Below are 17,912 nucleotides of genomic sequence, written 5' to 3'. Positions count from 1 at the left end.
GCACTGATCTGGCAACTCCAAATAGTTGAACAGTATGGTGGAAACCTACCGGATATTTTCTTTCAGATATTGGAAAGGACACATGGGAGAGGAGGTCGCTTATGCCTATTGAAAATAGATGCACCAAGTTGCTGAGAGAGTTGAATTTATACCGAAGTTGAATGACTTCAAGACTTGAACTTACACTCTGGGTAAATAAAACTACTAAAATAAGGCAAGTGTTAGATACATTCCATAAAAAGACTGGGCCTTGATTTAAAGATTTGTAGAAAGAGGCTGACCTTCCCATGAAGGCCACAGAGACTAACCCTAACCCTAACCCTAACCCATTACCACTGCAAGCTGCAGTTATGATCAGCAGTGTGTGTGTGTGTAATCACAAGTAAACTCAGCTGCAAACTGTGATGACGTGGTTTTCTACCCCGCAGAGACATTTTGTGTTAAACAGATGCAAGTCTTCAGGCATCTTGCCAGACCTGAAGCCTGACCCTCAATGTTTGCAGTCCATATTGTCCCTTAAAGGAAAACTCCACCCAAAAATGATATTTTGGTATTTATTTTATTAGTCCATTGTTGACATAGTCACAAAATGTTTTGCTTGTCAGCAATCAAGTTTTAAAGATATGTAACTTTGAAAATACAGAGATCATCCCTGCATGATGCATTTTCCATCATATGATGCTGTGTTTTGCTTCATATGATGCAAAATGCATCAAATAGGTATGATTTCTGTATTTTGAAAGTTTAATATTTTTAATATTAAAGTTTAATAACTTGATTTCTGGCAAGCAAAACATTTCAGGACTATGTCAACAATAGACAAATGAAACAAATACCAAAATACAGTCTTTGGGTGGAATTGTCCTTTAAACCTAGCTTTGGTACGGTATACAATGGGTGTAAATCTGTATTCAGCTCATATAATCTGATAAATTCCTGTTCAGTCCATATGAAGCTATTTCTCCAAAACATGCTGCATTCCTCACTTTTTCTAGCCTATACATGTGTTATGGTCATCTATAGCCAACATCTGTTCTGTAATGTTGCTATATACACTATCGTTCAAAAGTTTGGGTAACTTAGAAATGTCCTTGTTTTTGAAAGAAAATAACATTTTCTGTCCATTAAAATAACATCAAATTGATCAGAAATACAGTGTTGACATTGTTAATGTCGTAAATGACTATTGTGGCTGTAACGGCATTCTACTGTGGATGAAGGAGAGGACCAAAGCGCAGCGTGGTTAGTCTTCATCATGTTTAATAAAGACGATAAACGTGAACACTACAAAATACAAAACAACAAATGTGAAAAAACCGAAACAGTTCTGTCTGGTGCAGACACATGAAGACAGAAGACAACCACCCACAAAAACCCAACACAAAACAGGCTACCTAAATATGGTTCCCAATCAGAGACAATGACTAACACCTGCCTCTGATTGAGAACCATATCAGGCCAAACATAGAAACGGGAAAACTAGACACACAACATAGAATGCCCACTCAGCTCACGTCCTGACCAACACTAAAACAAAGAAAACACAAAAGAACTATGGTCAGAACGTGACAGTAGCTGGAAACGGCTGATTTTTTTAATGGAATATCTACATATGCGTACAGAGGCCCATTATCAGCAACCATCACTCCTGTGTTCCAATGGCACGTTGTGTTAGCTAATCCAAGTTTATAATTTTAAAAGGCTAATTGATCATTAGAACCCTTTTGAAATTATATTAGCACAGCTGAAAACTGTTGTTCTGATTAAAGAAGCAATAAAACTGGCCCTCTTTAGACTAGCTGAGTATCTGGAGTATCAGCATTTGTGGGTTTGATTACAGGCTCAAAATGGCCAAAAACAAAGAACTTTCTCAGTCTATTCTATTCTATTGTTCTGAGAAATGAAGGCTATGCGAGAAATTGCCAAGAAACTGAAGATCTCGTACAACGCTGTGTACTACTCCCTTCACAGAACAGCACAAACTGGCTCTACCCAGAATGGAAAGAAGAGTGGGAGGCCCCGGTGCACAACTGAGCAAGAGGACAAGTACATTAGAGTGTCTAGTTTGACAAACAGGCGCTTCACAAGTCCTCAACTGGCAGCTTCATTAAACAGTACCCGCAAAACACCCGTCTGAACGTCAACAGTGAAGAAACTCCAGGATGCTGGCCTTCTAGGCAGAGTTCCTCTGTCCAGTGTCTGTGTTCTTTTGCCCATCTTAATCTTTTATTTTTATTGGCCAGTCTGAGATATGTCTTTGTCTTTGGAACTCTGCCTAGAAGGCCAGCATCCCGGAGTCGCCTCTTCACTGTTGACGTTGAGACTCTTTTCTCTTTAAGTTGCACAGTTCTCCCTATTCTAAATGAATCGGGTATGTTGATTTGTGGCACATATACATATATTTCCTTAAAAATCTGAAATCCTGTAGCCACAAGGATTAAGGATTTGTTGCTTATCAAAGAGCATTTCTCATTGTCCCTGTTCACTAAGAATTTGTTCTTAACTAACTTGCCTCCCCGGATTTTGTGTTAAATGCTCTACAACAAAGCATTCTTAGTGTCCAACAAGCTTTCTCTTCCCTTAACCTTGGTCTGAACACCTCCAAAACAAAGGTCATGTGTTTTGGTAAGAAGCATGCCCCTCTCCCCACAGGTGTGATGACTACCTCTGAGGGTTTAGAGCTTGAGGTAGTCACCTCAAACAAGTACTTGGGAGTATGGCTAGACAGTACACTGTCCTTCTCTCAGCATATATCAAAGTTGCAGGCTAAAGTTAAATCTAGACTTGGTTTCCTGTATTGTAATCACTCCTCTTTCACCCCACCTGCCAAACTAACCCTGATTCAGATGACCATCCCACCCATGCTAGATTACAGATAAATAATTTATAGATCGTCAGGGAAGGGTGCTCTCGAGCGTTTGGATGTTCTTTACCATTCGGCCATCAGATTTGCCACCAATGCTCCTTATAGGACACATCAAAGCACTCTATACTCCTCTGTAAACTGGTCATCTCTGTATACCCGTCGCAAGACCCACTGGTTGATGCTTATTTATAAAACCCTCTTATGCCTCACTCCCCCCATCTGAGATATCTACTGCAGCCCTCATCCTCCACATACAACACCCGTTCTGCCAGTCACATTCTGTTAAAGGTCCCCAAGCACACACATCCCTGGGTCTCTCGTGTTTTCAGTTCGATGCAGCTAGCGACTGGAACGAGCTGCAACAAACACTCAAACTGGACAGTTTTATCTCAATCTCTTCATTCAAAGACTCAATCATGGACACTCTTACTGACAGTTGTGGCTGCTTTCTGTGATGTATTGTTGTCTCTATCTTCTTGCCCTTTGTGCTGTTCTCTGTTCCCAATAATGTTTGTACCATGTTGTTTTGCTACCATGTTGTTGTTATGTTGTGTTGCTGCCTTGCTATGTTGTTGTCTTAGGTCTCTCTTTATGTAGTGTTGTGTTGTCTCTCTTGTTGTGATGTGTGTTTTGTCCTATATTTATGTATATATATATATATAAATGATCCTATATATATAAAAAATTATCCCAGCCCCCGCCCCTGCAGGAGGTCTTTTTCCTTGTGGTAGGCCATCATTGCAAATAAGAATGTGTTCTCAACTGACTTGCCTAGTTAATAAAGGTTAAATAAATAAAATAAATAAAGGTAAAAAAATATAAAAAATTATATATTTTAATCGCAATAACATATTTTACACACAAGGGGGCGACAATACATTGCTCCAGGAACAAGAAACCAATCACAAAACTCAAAGCAAAGTTTCAGAGCACATCTCTTAAACCTGACTGTGTCCCTGCAGTTTGTGACAAGCAACTCTTGACCACAATGCTGACAACGTTGACTTTGATAATAGGTGCAGCGCAGAGAGAACATTCTCCTCTAAGCTGGATCAGGAGCTCAGTAAGCAGAGAGAACACAGCCATAATAATACCCTGTGGAACACTTCACTCAGAGTAAACATCAAGGCTCACTGTTTGTTTTTTGGCGCAGAGCTTCCAGTGAGGTTCCCATGACCTTACTATTGAACACAGTGTCTTCCTACTACTACCTATTTCCAGCTTCACAGGAGACACACCACACGGTGCTGTTTCTAACCCTAATGTTTGGATTTCACTTCAACAATGATGAGACGAGAGACAGGAATCAGTTCAACCATTTGTATGAACATAATCATCTCATACAACTCCCGTGATGCACTGCTGCACAAAACCAACACACCACAAATTGAGTTTCACCTCACAATCTGTATTGTTGTTATTCCCAGTGTTGTTATTACTGCTATTATCGTTGGCTTGACATCCTGTTGGTTTTGTTACCTGACACTGACTAATTCAAGTCAATGTAAGATTTTCTCACATCACTGGTGTTATTATAAACATGAACAGACACGGCACCTGTTCATTAGTATTTGTGTAAGTGTGTGTGCCTCCGTGTATGTGCATGTGCTTGTATATGGAGAGACACTGTATCCCTTTCTCTCAGTCAGGATGAGAAAGGTAGACTACAACGTGTGTAGGGATGTCTTTCTGGTAGCAGCCCGTTAAGGGTACCATAACCCAGCCATATCAACACCACTTGTGTCATTATGTAGTGTGTTATAAACCAGGTTAACACACCAGACTAGAGCATTTTACAACTATGGTTAGAGTGTAGTAAAATGCTTTACACACTGAACGTAACAGACTGGTTTGACAGATGCAGTATACACAGACATACGCAGACATGCTGTCATATTGGTGGGTCTATTTCACATTTCAGTCAACTGGCTGAAAGAATAACACTCCCATTATCTGTGAGTTAGGTTGGCCTGTTATGGTCCACTGAGCCCCTCAGAAATACCCGTCTTGTTCTCTGCAACTGTTATCTTATCTGTGTGGAATGGCTGCTGTCCAAACATTTGAATTAGAAAATCTGTGACTTTCACAACTATTTCTTATGTTGCGATGGTAGATTTTATTTAATTGAATATGGTGTTTGCTGATAGCACTGTGTGGTTTTGTCCATAAGGAATACGTCTCAAGATACACTATAAAAAAAATCATACATAGCTTTATGGAGAACAACAACCAGTGCTCAAACATGCAGTAGATTCTCTGCTTGCCCCTGTTTCTATCTTGTAAGTCATTGGTTCTATTAGTCTTTCAGTGGGCAGGTCTGATGGGAGTGGCTAACCTAGGCCCTGTTGGTGCCCGGCCTGGTCCAGCTGCTCAGTGCTCTGTTGACGGTGGTGCCGCCCCAGCGGCTCTGGTGTGTCACATTGTGTTCTGCCAACCTGTCAGCTCCAAACACACACAACCCGCCAGCCAGCAAGCAGCACATTAAATAAAATTAAATTGTATTTGTTATATGTGCCGAATACAACTGGTGTAGACTTTACAATGAAATGCTGTCTAGCAAACCATTCCCAACAATAATAACACAAGAGGAAAAAAATAAAATACACAAGAATGGAGCTATATACAGTGAGTAGCAGTACCAGATCAATGTGTAGAGCAGTGGAGGCTCCTCAGAGGAAGATCAATGTGTAGAGCAGTGGAGGCTCCTCAGAGGAGGTAGGAGAGAACCATATTCTCCTCAATGACATTTCATAAAAATAAAAATAGTAAACACTAAAGAGGTTTTGCTTTTTAGATAAAACTATACTATATATATTCATAAGTCACCAAATAATTGATTAAAACACATTATTTTGCAATGAAGGTCTATAGTAACTTCAACTGCACTCTCTGGGGTAGCACCATGGTGTAGCCGGAGGACAGCTAGCTTCTGTCCTCCTCTGGATCTATTGGCTTCAGTACAAAACCTAGGAGGCTCGTAGGCCTCACCCCCTTCCATAGACCTATATGACCACTTCCGGAGCACGTCCTCCAACCAATCAAAGCTTTTTCAGTATGAACTGACATGTTGTCCATCCAATCATATGATTAGGATCAGAGAACGAACCTGAGATTGATGTTCAGAAGAAAGATGAAAGGGTTATGGCATTCAATACCAATTGGTATCAAAAGTATAGCTGGTTAACAGGGAGCCTTTCATCAATCCGCCTTTATTGCTGGCCTTGCCTGCTTTTTGGAAAGTCTGAGCCTTGGGAAAAAGAGGGGTACAGTGACCTGAAGAACATTGATCATTCAGCTAAATGGCAAAACAAAAGCAGGGAGCATATAAGATTCAAGCTTCTGGGAAAAGGCTGCATCGATCATGACGAAGGTCTGCGTATTCAAACTGCGCAACACAACGAGAAAGTAAGAAGAAACAGGGATGTTCTCAAGCGGCTTATCAACACAACTGCATTTTTGGGCATGTAATAATTGGCTTTTAGAGGACACAGCGAGAGGGAATGTTCCGCTAACTAACAACCACAAGGAGCTTGTAGAGGTAATTGCACGTTACAATGCTTTACTTGCTGAACACATAGAACTTTCTACTGTCTTTTCTTGGATCATTTGGAATGATTTGATTCCATTGCATCATCCATTAAAAGTTAGATTAAAGAGAGAGGTTGACAAAGCACATTTTTTGTATGCTTTCCACTTTCCTCCGGTATTTGTTTTGCATAGATAACACATAATCACTCTGGACAGACACAAGCAAAAACAAATCAAATAAATGCAGCAGCCTAGGCTACACCTAAACATCCCAGATTTGACATGCCATATGTGATGAAAACGAGACCATTTTTCAGTCTGATCAGCTGTAGGCTACTAATTAGAGCAGATGCATACAGCCTATGTGCGCTGTCCATTTGGTCAGGGTAACTCATTGATAATGTAAGGTATTTACAGTCCATGTGTGTGTCAGGAGAAAATGTGCATGTGATCAAATTTGGTTTATATTCTAAATTGTGCTGGCTGGGCTGCCAGTACGTTTTCAATCCAAAATGATTACCTAGAAGTATAGGTGTAAGTACATTTTCTATAAGGCCTGCATGATGCACACATGCATAAAGCAAGCTCAGCCCGTGACTTCTACTGTTTGTCAAATCAAAGTTTATTTGTCACATACGCCGAATACAACAGGTGTAGTAGACCTTACAGTGAAATGCTTACGTACAAGCCCTTAACCAACAATGCTTTAAGAAGTGAAGTAAGAAATATATAAGTAAAAAATTGAAAATAAAAGTAACAAACAATTAATTAGCAGCAGTAAAATAACAGGTGAGGCTATATACAGGGTGCACCGGAACAGAATCAATGTGCGGGTGCACCGGTTAGTTGAGGTAATTGAGGTAATAGGTACATGTAGGTAGCGTTAAAGTGACTATACATAGATTTTAAACAGAGAGTAGCAGCAGTGTAAAAGAGGGGTCTCGGTATCAGTTGTTGTCTCTGTGTCTGGGTAGAAGAAATCCCCCATCTAATCCAGTCTAAATATAATTCATATGAACAAGTGTAAGGTTGCTGCAGTTTGATAGGGTTTTCACCGCCTCCCACCCTCCCCAGGGCCAGGAGTTTTTTTCAGTTTTTTAAAACTATGTGACCTGATTAGGGACCTTATAGGGCCCAGAGTTTTCCTGGTTAGGTTAACAGATAAGGAAAACTATGGGCCCCAGGGGGTAAAAATTGACCCATAACTATGGTTGCCACCAGTCTGCTTGCCGTTGTCAGTTATCGTCAGGTATGTGGATGATCAGGGCTTTATTCAGGAACAGTTCTTGGGCTACTTTGATGTCTCAAGTGAGCGAGATGCTCAGTCTGCTTTACTTCACGAACTTGTTGTACAAACCTACGATGGCGCTGCTGTAATCAAATGTATCTGCTATTTTGTATTTCCAGTTATGTTCCCTCCTGTTCCCTGATTTAAGAAGTGATGACCACTCCACTCCACTACTATTGTCAACTCTCTTCTGACATGAACTGAAGCCACGTCTCATGTGCCCACTCATCCACTGTTACATTTAATGTTTCCTCTCCAGCCACTGTGAGAACCCTTAGCAATTTTCTCTCATTGCTGTATGTTGAGTCAACCACATACACAAACACAATCACATGATTACACATCAGTGATTTTACTCCTTGCTGTACTAACTCATTCTTAGCTCTTTTGTCTAACTATGTAGTGTGTTGTGCCTCTGAACACCTCAATTCATGACTCTTACCCTCATTCAGTCGCTGCTGTGATCCTTTCCCAGAATGGTGTAAGTAGCCCTCTCATTCCCATTCCCCATAATATTGTACTATAAATGCATTATTAAATGCTTTAGGTTAAAATAATTACTCTTAACAATTTTTGAAACACACTTTGGCGTCTCCGATGCGTTCCGCACCTATACCATAGGTCTCCCGTTCCTCTTCAGTTTTTCAAGTCACCAGTAGTCACTGGTGTAGAGGTACAGTATGAGGTATTTTAGGTAGATATGTATATGAAGGCAGGGTAAAGTGACTTGACATCAGGATAGATAATTGTAAGCGTAAAATAAAGAACAGCAGTGTGTGTGTGTGTGTGTGTGTGTGTGTGTGTGTGTGTGTGTGTGTGTGTGTGTGTGTGTGTGTGTGTGTGTGTGTGTGTGTGTGTGTGTGTGTGTGTGTGTGTGTGTGTGTGTGTGTGTGTGTAGATTATGTGAATGTGTGTGGATTTCGTGTGGGAGTGTCAATGTAATGTGTGTGAGTGAGTGTGTGTATATGGTTTGTATACATAGTCTATTGAGTGTACGTAGGGTCAGTGCAAGATAGAGTCAGTGCAGATAGTTTGGGTACCCTTAATTGACTATTTAGCAGTCTGGCTATTTAGCAGTCTTATGGCTTGGGGGTAGAAGCTGTGTTGAAGCCTGTTGGTTCGAGAGCCGATGCTCCAGTACCGTTTGCCAGACAAGAGCAGAGTGAACAGTTTATGGGTTGGGGGGCTGGACTCTTTGACGATTTTTCGGGCCTTCCTCTTGCAATGACTGATATAGAGGTCCTGGATGGCACGGACCTCGGCCCATGTGATGTACCGTTCTGTCCTCTCCACCCTCTCGTGCGCTTTGTATTTCCTATACCAAGCAGTGATGCAGCCAGTCAAGATGCTCTCGATGGTGCAGCAGTAGATCTTTTTGAGGATCCGAGGGCCCATGACAAAACTTTTCGGCCTCCTGAGGCGGAAGAGGCGCTGCCGTGTCCTCTTCACAACTGTGTGGGTGTGTGTGGACCATGTTAGGTCCTTAGTGATGCACACCCCATGGAACTTGGAAGTTCTCGACTCGCTCCACAACAGCCCTGTTGATGGGGGCGTGCTCTCCCCTCTTTCTCCTATAGTCCACGATCAGCTCTTTGCTCATACTGGTGTTGAGGGAGAGGTTGTTGTTGGCACTATACTGCTAAGTGTCATTCATTGTGCAAAGCCAATTACCAACACAGAGGGCCTTGGTTCTGTCGCAACATGTAAATACAAACCCTGACACATATTCACACACACACCTCCCCAAAGTTTTATTGCACAACTTATAAGTCTCTGATTGTCACTATGAATCAGCACTTATTTTTTGCCTCTAAAGGAAATAACAGAAATCATATTCAGCTGCCTCTGTGAGTGTTTTACTGTCAGAGTATTGGCTCATTTGTTTGGTGGTTTTCTATTTGTGGGGAAACATGCATTTCATAGATTTAACTACTGTACCAAATATTCTGCAAATATCATATCACATACTGTAATGACAATATGACTGGATGATCATGTGAATGATATACTTTGGGTGATGAGTAGTGTTCCATATTCTGTTCTTAATGTCAGCTGGAATCAGCCTGGTGCTTTGACAATCAGTCAGTGGGAACTGTTCAAAATCTCACCTTCAGAATGCAGGCGGGGAAGAGGATCTTTGTGACCTTTTTTATATAGTGTGATAGTCAGCTCAAACTTCCTCCTCAACAGGTGACAGCAACAGTGGCTGTTTGCACCTGTAATCAGAGGAATTAAGGTCACTTCTAGCCCCACTCACCTGGGAGTGCTTACTCTCTCCTGTATCTGGTATCGCCCCCTCTCAGTATTCCCTCTCCCTCTTCATCACACAGAAAACAAGGGTGGGAACCAGAGTGGATACAGGTGGCAAATGGGTGTGAGCGCTTCAGCAGTGCAAATGTGAGAGATTGATTTCATAGTGAGAGCCATTCAGACACGCAAAGCACACTTTGTCTATTTGTGATAATGGCTTCCAGAGAAGGCAAACATAACCAGTGTAATCCAGATGTGACTAGGATGTGTTTTCTTTTTTTTAATGGATATTATCTTGTGGTTCCCAAGAAGCCACAGTCATTTTTTCCATTTGAGAGCTGGAGAGAGGAGGACAGGCAGTTCAGGCAGGTTAGGGCCTTGTTGGGGTATTGGGTAGCTGCCATTTATGACCTGTTTAACACCAGAAACCTGAACACAGCCATTTATCCCAGAGTGTATGACACAGTGTGATTGCAATAGGGCGATCAGGGCCATAAAAACACCATGTTCATTACTTGGGAGGAAATCAGGGAACATGGTAAACTGAGGACCCTGTTTGTCTGCAGTAAATCAATTTGCCGCTCAGGACGCTAACTCTCTGGTTCTCTGACAAAGGTCTCTTCTAGTTTTCCACCCTTTCAGAGGGGGACACTATTGTGATTGTGTTTTTATACCAGGGGAAAACCTGGGTTGGATGCTGTTTACAACAGAACCAGAAATAAAGTTCGAACCAGAAACTTCTGTGGAAACACACATACAGCATCGCAACTTTAGACTAAAACAGGCATTGGATGACTTGGTCATCTGTGACATTAATCCATGGGCCAGCGGGCCAAATTTCACATTTTTGTCCATACTTGTGGCAAAATTCTAATAATGATTGTCATTAAGGTCCATCCACCAACAGCCTCTGTCGGTTTTTATTGAATTGGTCTGACATTGCAAGTCTTTCAACAACAGGTGGAATATGCCTAATGATCATTTATAAAATGATCTGTTGTGCAGATAAAACAACCAATTAAGCCAGTTTTGCTAAAATATGTCATATTTGTAAAATAATAGAAAAATAGTTTCAAACATATTCCAAAAACACCATTCATATGGTTTTGGTCATTTTCATCCCTAATCTCAATATTTTATGCATCTATAAAATCCCTGAAGGGATCTTTCACTGGTTTGTAGTGATCATAATGATATACAATATTATGCCATAATGTTAACTATAAAATATATGTTTCGAATCCTGTCTAATACACTGCATCCCAACATAGAGTTGAAGTCGGAAGTTTACAAACACTTAGGTTGGAGTCATTAATAAAACTCATTTTTCAACCACTCCACACATTTCTTGTTAACAAACTATAGTTTTGTCAAGTCGGTTAGGACATCTACTTTCTGCATGACACAAGTAATTTTTCCAGCAATTGTTTACAGAGAGATTATTTCACTTATAATTCACTGTATCACAATTCCCGTGGGTCAGAAGTTTACATACACTAAGTTGACTGTGCCTTTAAACAGCTTGGAAAATTCCAGAAATTATGTCATTTGAGTCAATTGGAGGTATACCTGTGGATGTATTCCAAGGCCTACCTTCAAACTCAGTGCCTCTTCGCTTGACATCATGGGAAAATCAAAAACAATCTGCCAAGACCTCAGAAAAACAATTGTAGACCTCCACAAGTCTGGTTCATCCCTGGGAGCAATTTCCAAATGCCTGAAGGTACCACGTTCATCTGTACAAACAATAGTATGCAAGTATAAACACAATGGGACCACACAGCCGTCATACCGCTCAGGAAGGAGACGCGTTCTGTCTCCTAGAAATGGTATCTATATCCACAGTAAAATTAGTCCTATATCGACATAACCTGAAAGGCCGCTCAGCAAGGAAAAAGCCACTGCTCCAAAACCGCCATAAAAAAGCCAGACTATGGTTTGCAACTGCACATGGGGACAAAGCTCATACTTTTTGGAGAAATATTCTCAGGTCTGATGAAACAAAAATAGAACTGTTTGGCCATAATGACCATTGTTATGTTTGGAGGAAAAAGAGGAAGGCTTGCAAGCCAAAGAACACCATCCCAAACGTGAAGCACGGGGGTGGCAGAATCATGTTGTGTGGTGCTTTGCTGCAGGAGGGACTGGTGCACTTCACAAAATAGATGGCATCATGAGGACGAAAAATGATGTGGATATATTGAAGAAATATCTCAAGACATCAAATGGGTCTTCCAAATGGACAGTGACCCCAAGCATAATAAATGACTACAGACCCGTAGCACACGTCCATAGCCATGAAGTGCTTTGAAAGGCTGGTAATGGCTCACATCAACACCATTATCCCAGAAACCCTAGACCCACTCCAATTTGCATACCGCCCAAACAGATCCACAGATGATGCAATCTCTATTGCACTCCACACTGCCCTTTCCCACCTGGACAAAAGGAACACCTATGTGAGAATGCTGTTCATTGACTACAGCTCAGCGTTCAACACCATAGTACCCTCAAAGCTCATCACCAAGCTAAGGAACCTGGGACTAAACACCTCCCTCTGCAACTGGCTCCTGGACTTCCTGACAGGCCGCCACCAGGTGGTGAGGGTAGGTAGCAACACATCTGCCACGCTGATCCTCAACACTGAAGCTCTCCAGGGGTGCATGCTCAGTCCCCTCCTGTACTCCCTGTTCACCCACGACTGCATGGCCAGGCACGACTCCAACACCATCATTAAGTTTGTTGAAGACACAACAGTGGTAGGCCTGATCACCGACAACGACGAGACAGCCTATAGGGTGGAGGTCAGAGACCTGGCCAGGTGGTGCCAGAATAACAACCTATCCCTCAACGTAAACAAGACTAAGGAGAAGATTGTGGACTACAGGAAAAGGAGCACCGAGCACGTCCCCATTCTCATCGACGGGGCTGTAGTGGAGCAGGTTGAGAGCTTCAAATTCCTTGGTGTCCACATCAACAAGAAACTAGATTGGTCCAAACACAGTCGTGAAGAGGGCACGACAAAGCCTATTCCCACTCAGGAAACTAAAAAGATTTGGCATGGGTCCTGAAATCCTCAAAAGGTTCTACAGCTGTAACATTGAGAGCATCCTGACCGGTTGGCACTTCAGAGGGTAGTGCGTACGGCCCAGTACATCACTGGGGCAAAGCTGCCTGCCATCCAGGACCTCTACACCAGGCTTGGGGGGAGTTTTTACCCCCAAGCCATAAGACTTTTGAACAGGTAACCAAATGGTTACCCGGACTATTTGCATTGTGTACCCCCCCCCCCCCCCCCCCCCCCCCCCACCCCTCTTTTACGCTGCTGCATAGTCACTTTAACTATACATTCATGTACATACTACCTAAATTGGCCTGACTAACCAGTGCATCCAGTTTGCTGAGTAGAGTATTGGAAGCTATTTTGTAGATGACATCGCCGAAGTCGAGGATCGGTAGGATAGTCAGTTTTACGAGGGTAAGTTTGGCGGCGTGAGTGAAGGAGGCTTTGTTGCGAAATAGAAAGCCGACTCTAGATTTGATTTTAGATTGGAGATGTTTGATATGAGTCTGGAAGGAGAGTTTACAGATGGCGAACTGCAGTTGTTTTCCCCCACAGCAGCCGTTGTTCAGGGGACTACTTGTTCATGACGTGAATAGTGACTCTGAGTATGAGCAGGTGAACATTCCAACTTGTCTCAACATTCTTTTATCAGCCTACGAACATTCTATTGCACTGACTCCTACAACAAGATATATACAGGAGAGGGAGAGATGACAGGTGTCCCCTGTGAACACTAATGCTCCGTGTCTTTGTAAGGATAGTAATAACAATCCATTTATGATGTCTTCCACATGCTCTCTTTGACTACAGTCATTTTCCTAGTTAGTCTGTCCTTCATCATATGAATTTGGAGATGAGAGGGGAGTGTGTGTATGTGAGTGTGGGGGTGAGGGGGATTCCATTTTAATTTAAAACCAGCAGCTATGCAAACAGAAGACAGAGAAGACAGTGGCCCAGGCATGGCAGGCAAGCGAGTGGCTGAGGGAGAGAGGGAATGAGAGAGGGAGAGCCAGTGAGTCTAGACTCCAGATGTGCTGTGCTCTGTGGCTCTGCCTGGCCTGCTACGCCCGCTCTGCTCTCTGAATATCCCCAGAAAATGTCACCACTCCGCCTGTAAATCACCCAGGCCAGGGCTGAGGCAGCACCGCGGCCACAAAACACCCTCCGCACGGACCCCCAAAACGTGCAAGCCAGCGACAGGCGGACGCCAGCAAGCCTGACTCGACGCGTGACTCCAATAACCTTCCCCCTACTCACAGTATTTGAGACGCACAGGGTTCCAACTAATGCTACCCCCCTTTTCCATGTACTGCACCTCTGTGCACTGGTTGCAGTTAAATTATACTAGTGTGTGTGTGTGTGTATGTGTGTGTGTGTGTGTGTGTGTGTGTGTGTGTGTGTGTGTGTGTGTGTGTGTGTGTGTGTGTGTGTGTGTGTGTGAACAGCTGTGCATGTGATCATCAACACATTACTATATAGTACATTCTTGGTTTATGTGTGTAATCTCCACATCAGCTCCAACACATAATGAGATGTTTTAGTTGAAGCTCTAGTCCATATATAGTAAGCCATGCACACCACAGACATCCACTGAAAGGCTTTCTCATCGTACACCAGAATGTGTTTCTTTCCCCTTCTCTGCTTATTGTGGCTCATTTTGACAGAAGTGGTTAGGGCAGCAATGGATGCACAATTACACCCAAAGAGCAGCATGTGTTTCCAGCTGATCCTCTGCCATTGTGAGGCCTCTAGAGTCAAGGCTTACTCAGCTGTTTAAACAGGTAGTGTGTAGACATGCAGGCTGTGTTGAAGTTGATCAGGGTGTGGCCGTCCTCTAAACAAACAGGTGTAGTGTAGTGGAGGCTGTGTTAGGCAGTGCAGTGTTCACCACAAGGCTTGTTCTCCCTCAGGGACGTCTGTTTCCTCCCAATGTCTTTTGTCCCTGTGTGTGAGCAGGTGAGCAAGCCACAGGCATTGCTCCCAACAAATACAAACAGAGACAAACACACACATATACACACACTCCTGTGGTTGTTTAAACACCTTGCTTTTGTTTTTCTTTGCCACAGTTAGGGAGTTCTCTGGACATCAGGCCCCAGTCCCTCCATGGGTCTATGGTAGCATCAGAAGTAACAGCTGAAGGTTTATGGAATCATTCATCTAGGTTAACTAGGCTTTAACCCTGCCTGCTAACAACATGCACAGTGGGAGGGAGCTCTACTATGCCATATATGCAGACATTGCATGGTCAGTGACAGTCTGACATGGACATGTTTGCATGTGGACAGGTGAAAGTTGACTTCATAATTAATCTGCCTCATAACATACTGAGAGAGAAAGAGGGACACAATGGTTCCCCTGTTTTCTGCAGTGTCTTGCCTATACCACAAGGGGGCCACATACACCACTTGACACTGAGGGACTCCACATGATGATGAGTTGGTGTCTGTTTGTCTCTGTCTGTGTGCATGCAAGGGGGGACACTGGAGGCCATACAGGCACTCAGGGCTTTTACTGGCCCAGTTAATTAGTAGCAATATTATCAACAAACAGCCCAACAACCTTTCATCGTGTGAGACGGCTGGAGGGGGACTCTTTCTGTTCAAAGGCCTTATCTGTGTCTGGCCCTGTCTTATCTGATCTCCACTTATATGCCTCCTGTTCTTTTTTTGTTTGTGTGTGTATGTGTGTGTGTGTGTGTGTGTGGGGGGGGGGGATGCTTGACTTGGTTGAGAACAGGGTGAAGTCATCTTCAGTTGAGGTAATGAAATCAAATTGCATATCAAATCTCCACAGGTAATGTCATTAAACTGAACTGATTTGAAATCGTTCAAGTGTACAGTATTTTATGATTGTTTTTTTCTAACCTTATTTGTGCAGGCTGTGTGGCGGGAGTTATACGCAGCTGTGTGTTTCTGAGTAAATCCATGCATATGTGTGTGTGTGTACTGCAGGTGGCCATTTGTTTTTCATTCAAATATAATAACCAGTGTTCCTATATGTTTTAAATCAAAATCATTGCAAACCACTTATCCCATCTGTATTTCTCTCCTCTGGTAGGGCTCGAAGTAGGCTAGGTATGAAGTGAACAATTTAGCTACAACCCTGTAGTAATCATTGTTTCCAACTGTCTCCCCCTGGGTAACCTTCTCGTACACTCTTACACACACAATCTCTCTTGCTCTCTCTCGTGCTCTCTCTCTCTTTCTCAGTGTTGACACAGCTTCAGCAGGACACTCCCTCCACACCCGGGCACCCCCCTCCTCCCCCCACTCTCTCCCCACACACACAAACCTGTTTGGTGCAGATCAGAAGCCCAGCTCGGAGGCCCCACACCTGGACATGTTTGCGGAGGAAGAGGGCGGGCGGCGCTCCATGCGCCTGTCGACTGGCTCCACCATGTCTGGCCAGCTGTGCTCCTGGCCTGGCCTCGCACTGTGGGGGCTGTGCAGCTGGAAAACGCATGTCTCCCAAAAGAGGGAGAAAAAAGGAAGGGAGGACAGTCACAAAGCTCATTACACATACAGCCCCTCTCTCTCTCTCTCTCTCTCTCTCTCTACTGCTCTTTACATGTCACTGTCCTTTTACTGGGTAACACATTATTATGTTATTTTGTTTGATAACTGAACATAGTTGTGTTTTCCCACCTAGACTGAAAAACTTGAAAAAGTATATTTAATTGTTCTTTTGTGTGGTTATTGTGGTGTTCATGCTTTTGCAGACTATGCTACTAATGTTTTTCCAGGTTGAAAATGTCAGTGCAATTAATCTATTGGTTGATGTCCACACACACACACACACACACACACACACACACACACACACACACACACACACACACACACACATTGTTCAAGTTGTTGTCATGGTTTGGGCCAATTTAGCCTCAGCATACCAAAGGCAAATGTAATTAACTCACTATTTATGCCATATTTTTTGTTGTTGTATTCAAATCTTGTTTTTCCTTAGCTGGTATTGAGTTTGTAAATCAGATGCCACTGTCACAACAATGCTGCTGGGGTAGGATAGAGTTGAATACAGTATGGTCCACAGAGGGGGATCACAGAGTCCAAATGCAATGAGACAGCATATACTTGCCACTTCACATTCATACTAAGTTTCTTCACTTTTATTCATGTGCTCTTTACTGTTACTGCTTAGGGGGACAAGCCCTTATCTATCTTTGCGTGGCCTCCTGCCCTGGCCTACATGCTGGTCCTGAGGGATGCAGTGCAGTGCCCAGCAATAGCAGGAAGTGGAGTATGTGTGAAGTAGCCCATGTGTGTACCTGTCACTCAGCACAGCCAGGCAGAGCCAAGACCAGGACCAAGGGAGACCCAGATACATGCTCAGGTCCCCCAGGATGGAGACTTTGTCCTGAGTAGAGGCTTCAACTCCATCACCTCAAGTCCGACTCTTAAAACCACACTCACCCACTAATTGTGATGGATTGAGATTGTATCATAGCTGTTCATTCTTGTGTAAGGAAAGTGAAATGCCACAGGCTCATGCCAAAAGCTTCTCTTGCTCTTATGCACCATTGTGGTGGATTTTCAGCTGCCCTTGTCCAGTAATATTCGCATAGCTTAGATTTGAAATGCTATCTGTATCGATGTTAACTGAAGCAATTTATGCTTTCAGATACCATGGCCTTGACTAGACAACCCCTACGCACTTCGAAAAAAACTGTTCCAAAAAGGTTATTCGACTGTCCCCATAAGAGAACCCTTTTTGGTTCCAGGTATAACCCTTTTTGGTTCCGGGTAGAACCCTTTAGAGTTCCATGTAGAATCCTCTGGGGAAAGGGTTCTACCTGGAACCAAAAAGGGTTCTTTCAGAAGAGTTATCCTATGGGGACAGCTGAAGAACCCTTTTTGGTTCTAGATAGTACCTCTTTTTCTAACAGTGTAAGTTTT

The sequence above is a fragment of the Oncorhynchus mykiss genome, chromosome 17, assembly GCF_013265735.2.
Source record: "Oncorhynchus mykiss isolate Arlee chromosome 17, USDA_OmykA_1.1, whole genome shotgun sequence".
In the NCBI taxonomy this organism is placed as follows: domain Eukaryota; kingdom Metazoa; phylum Chordata; class Actinopteri; order Salmoniformes; family Salmonidae; genus Oncorhynchus; species Oncorhynchus mykiss.
This window is presented reverse-complemented; position numbering follows the sequence as displayed.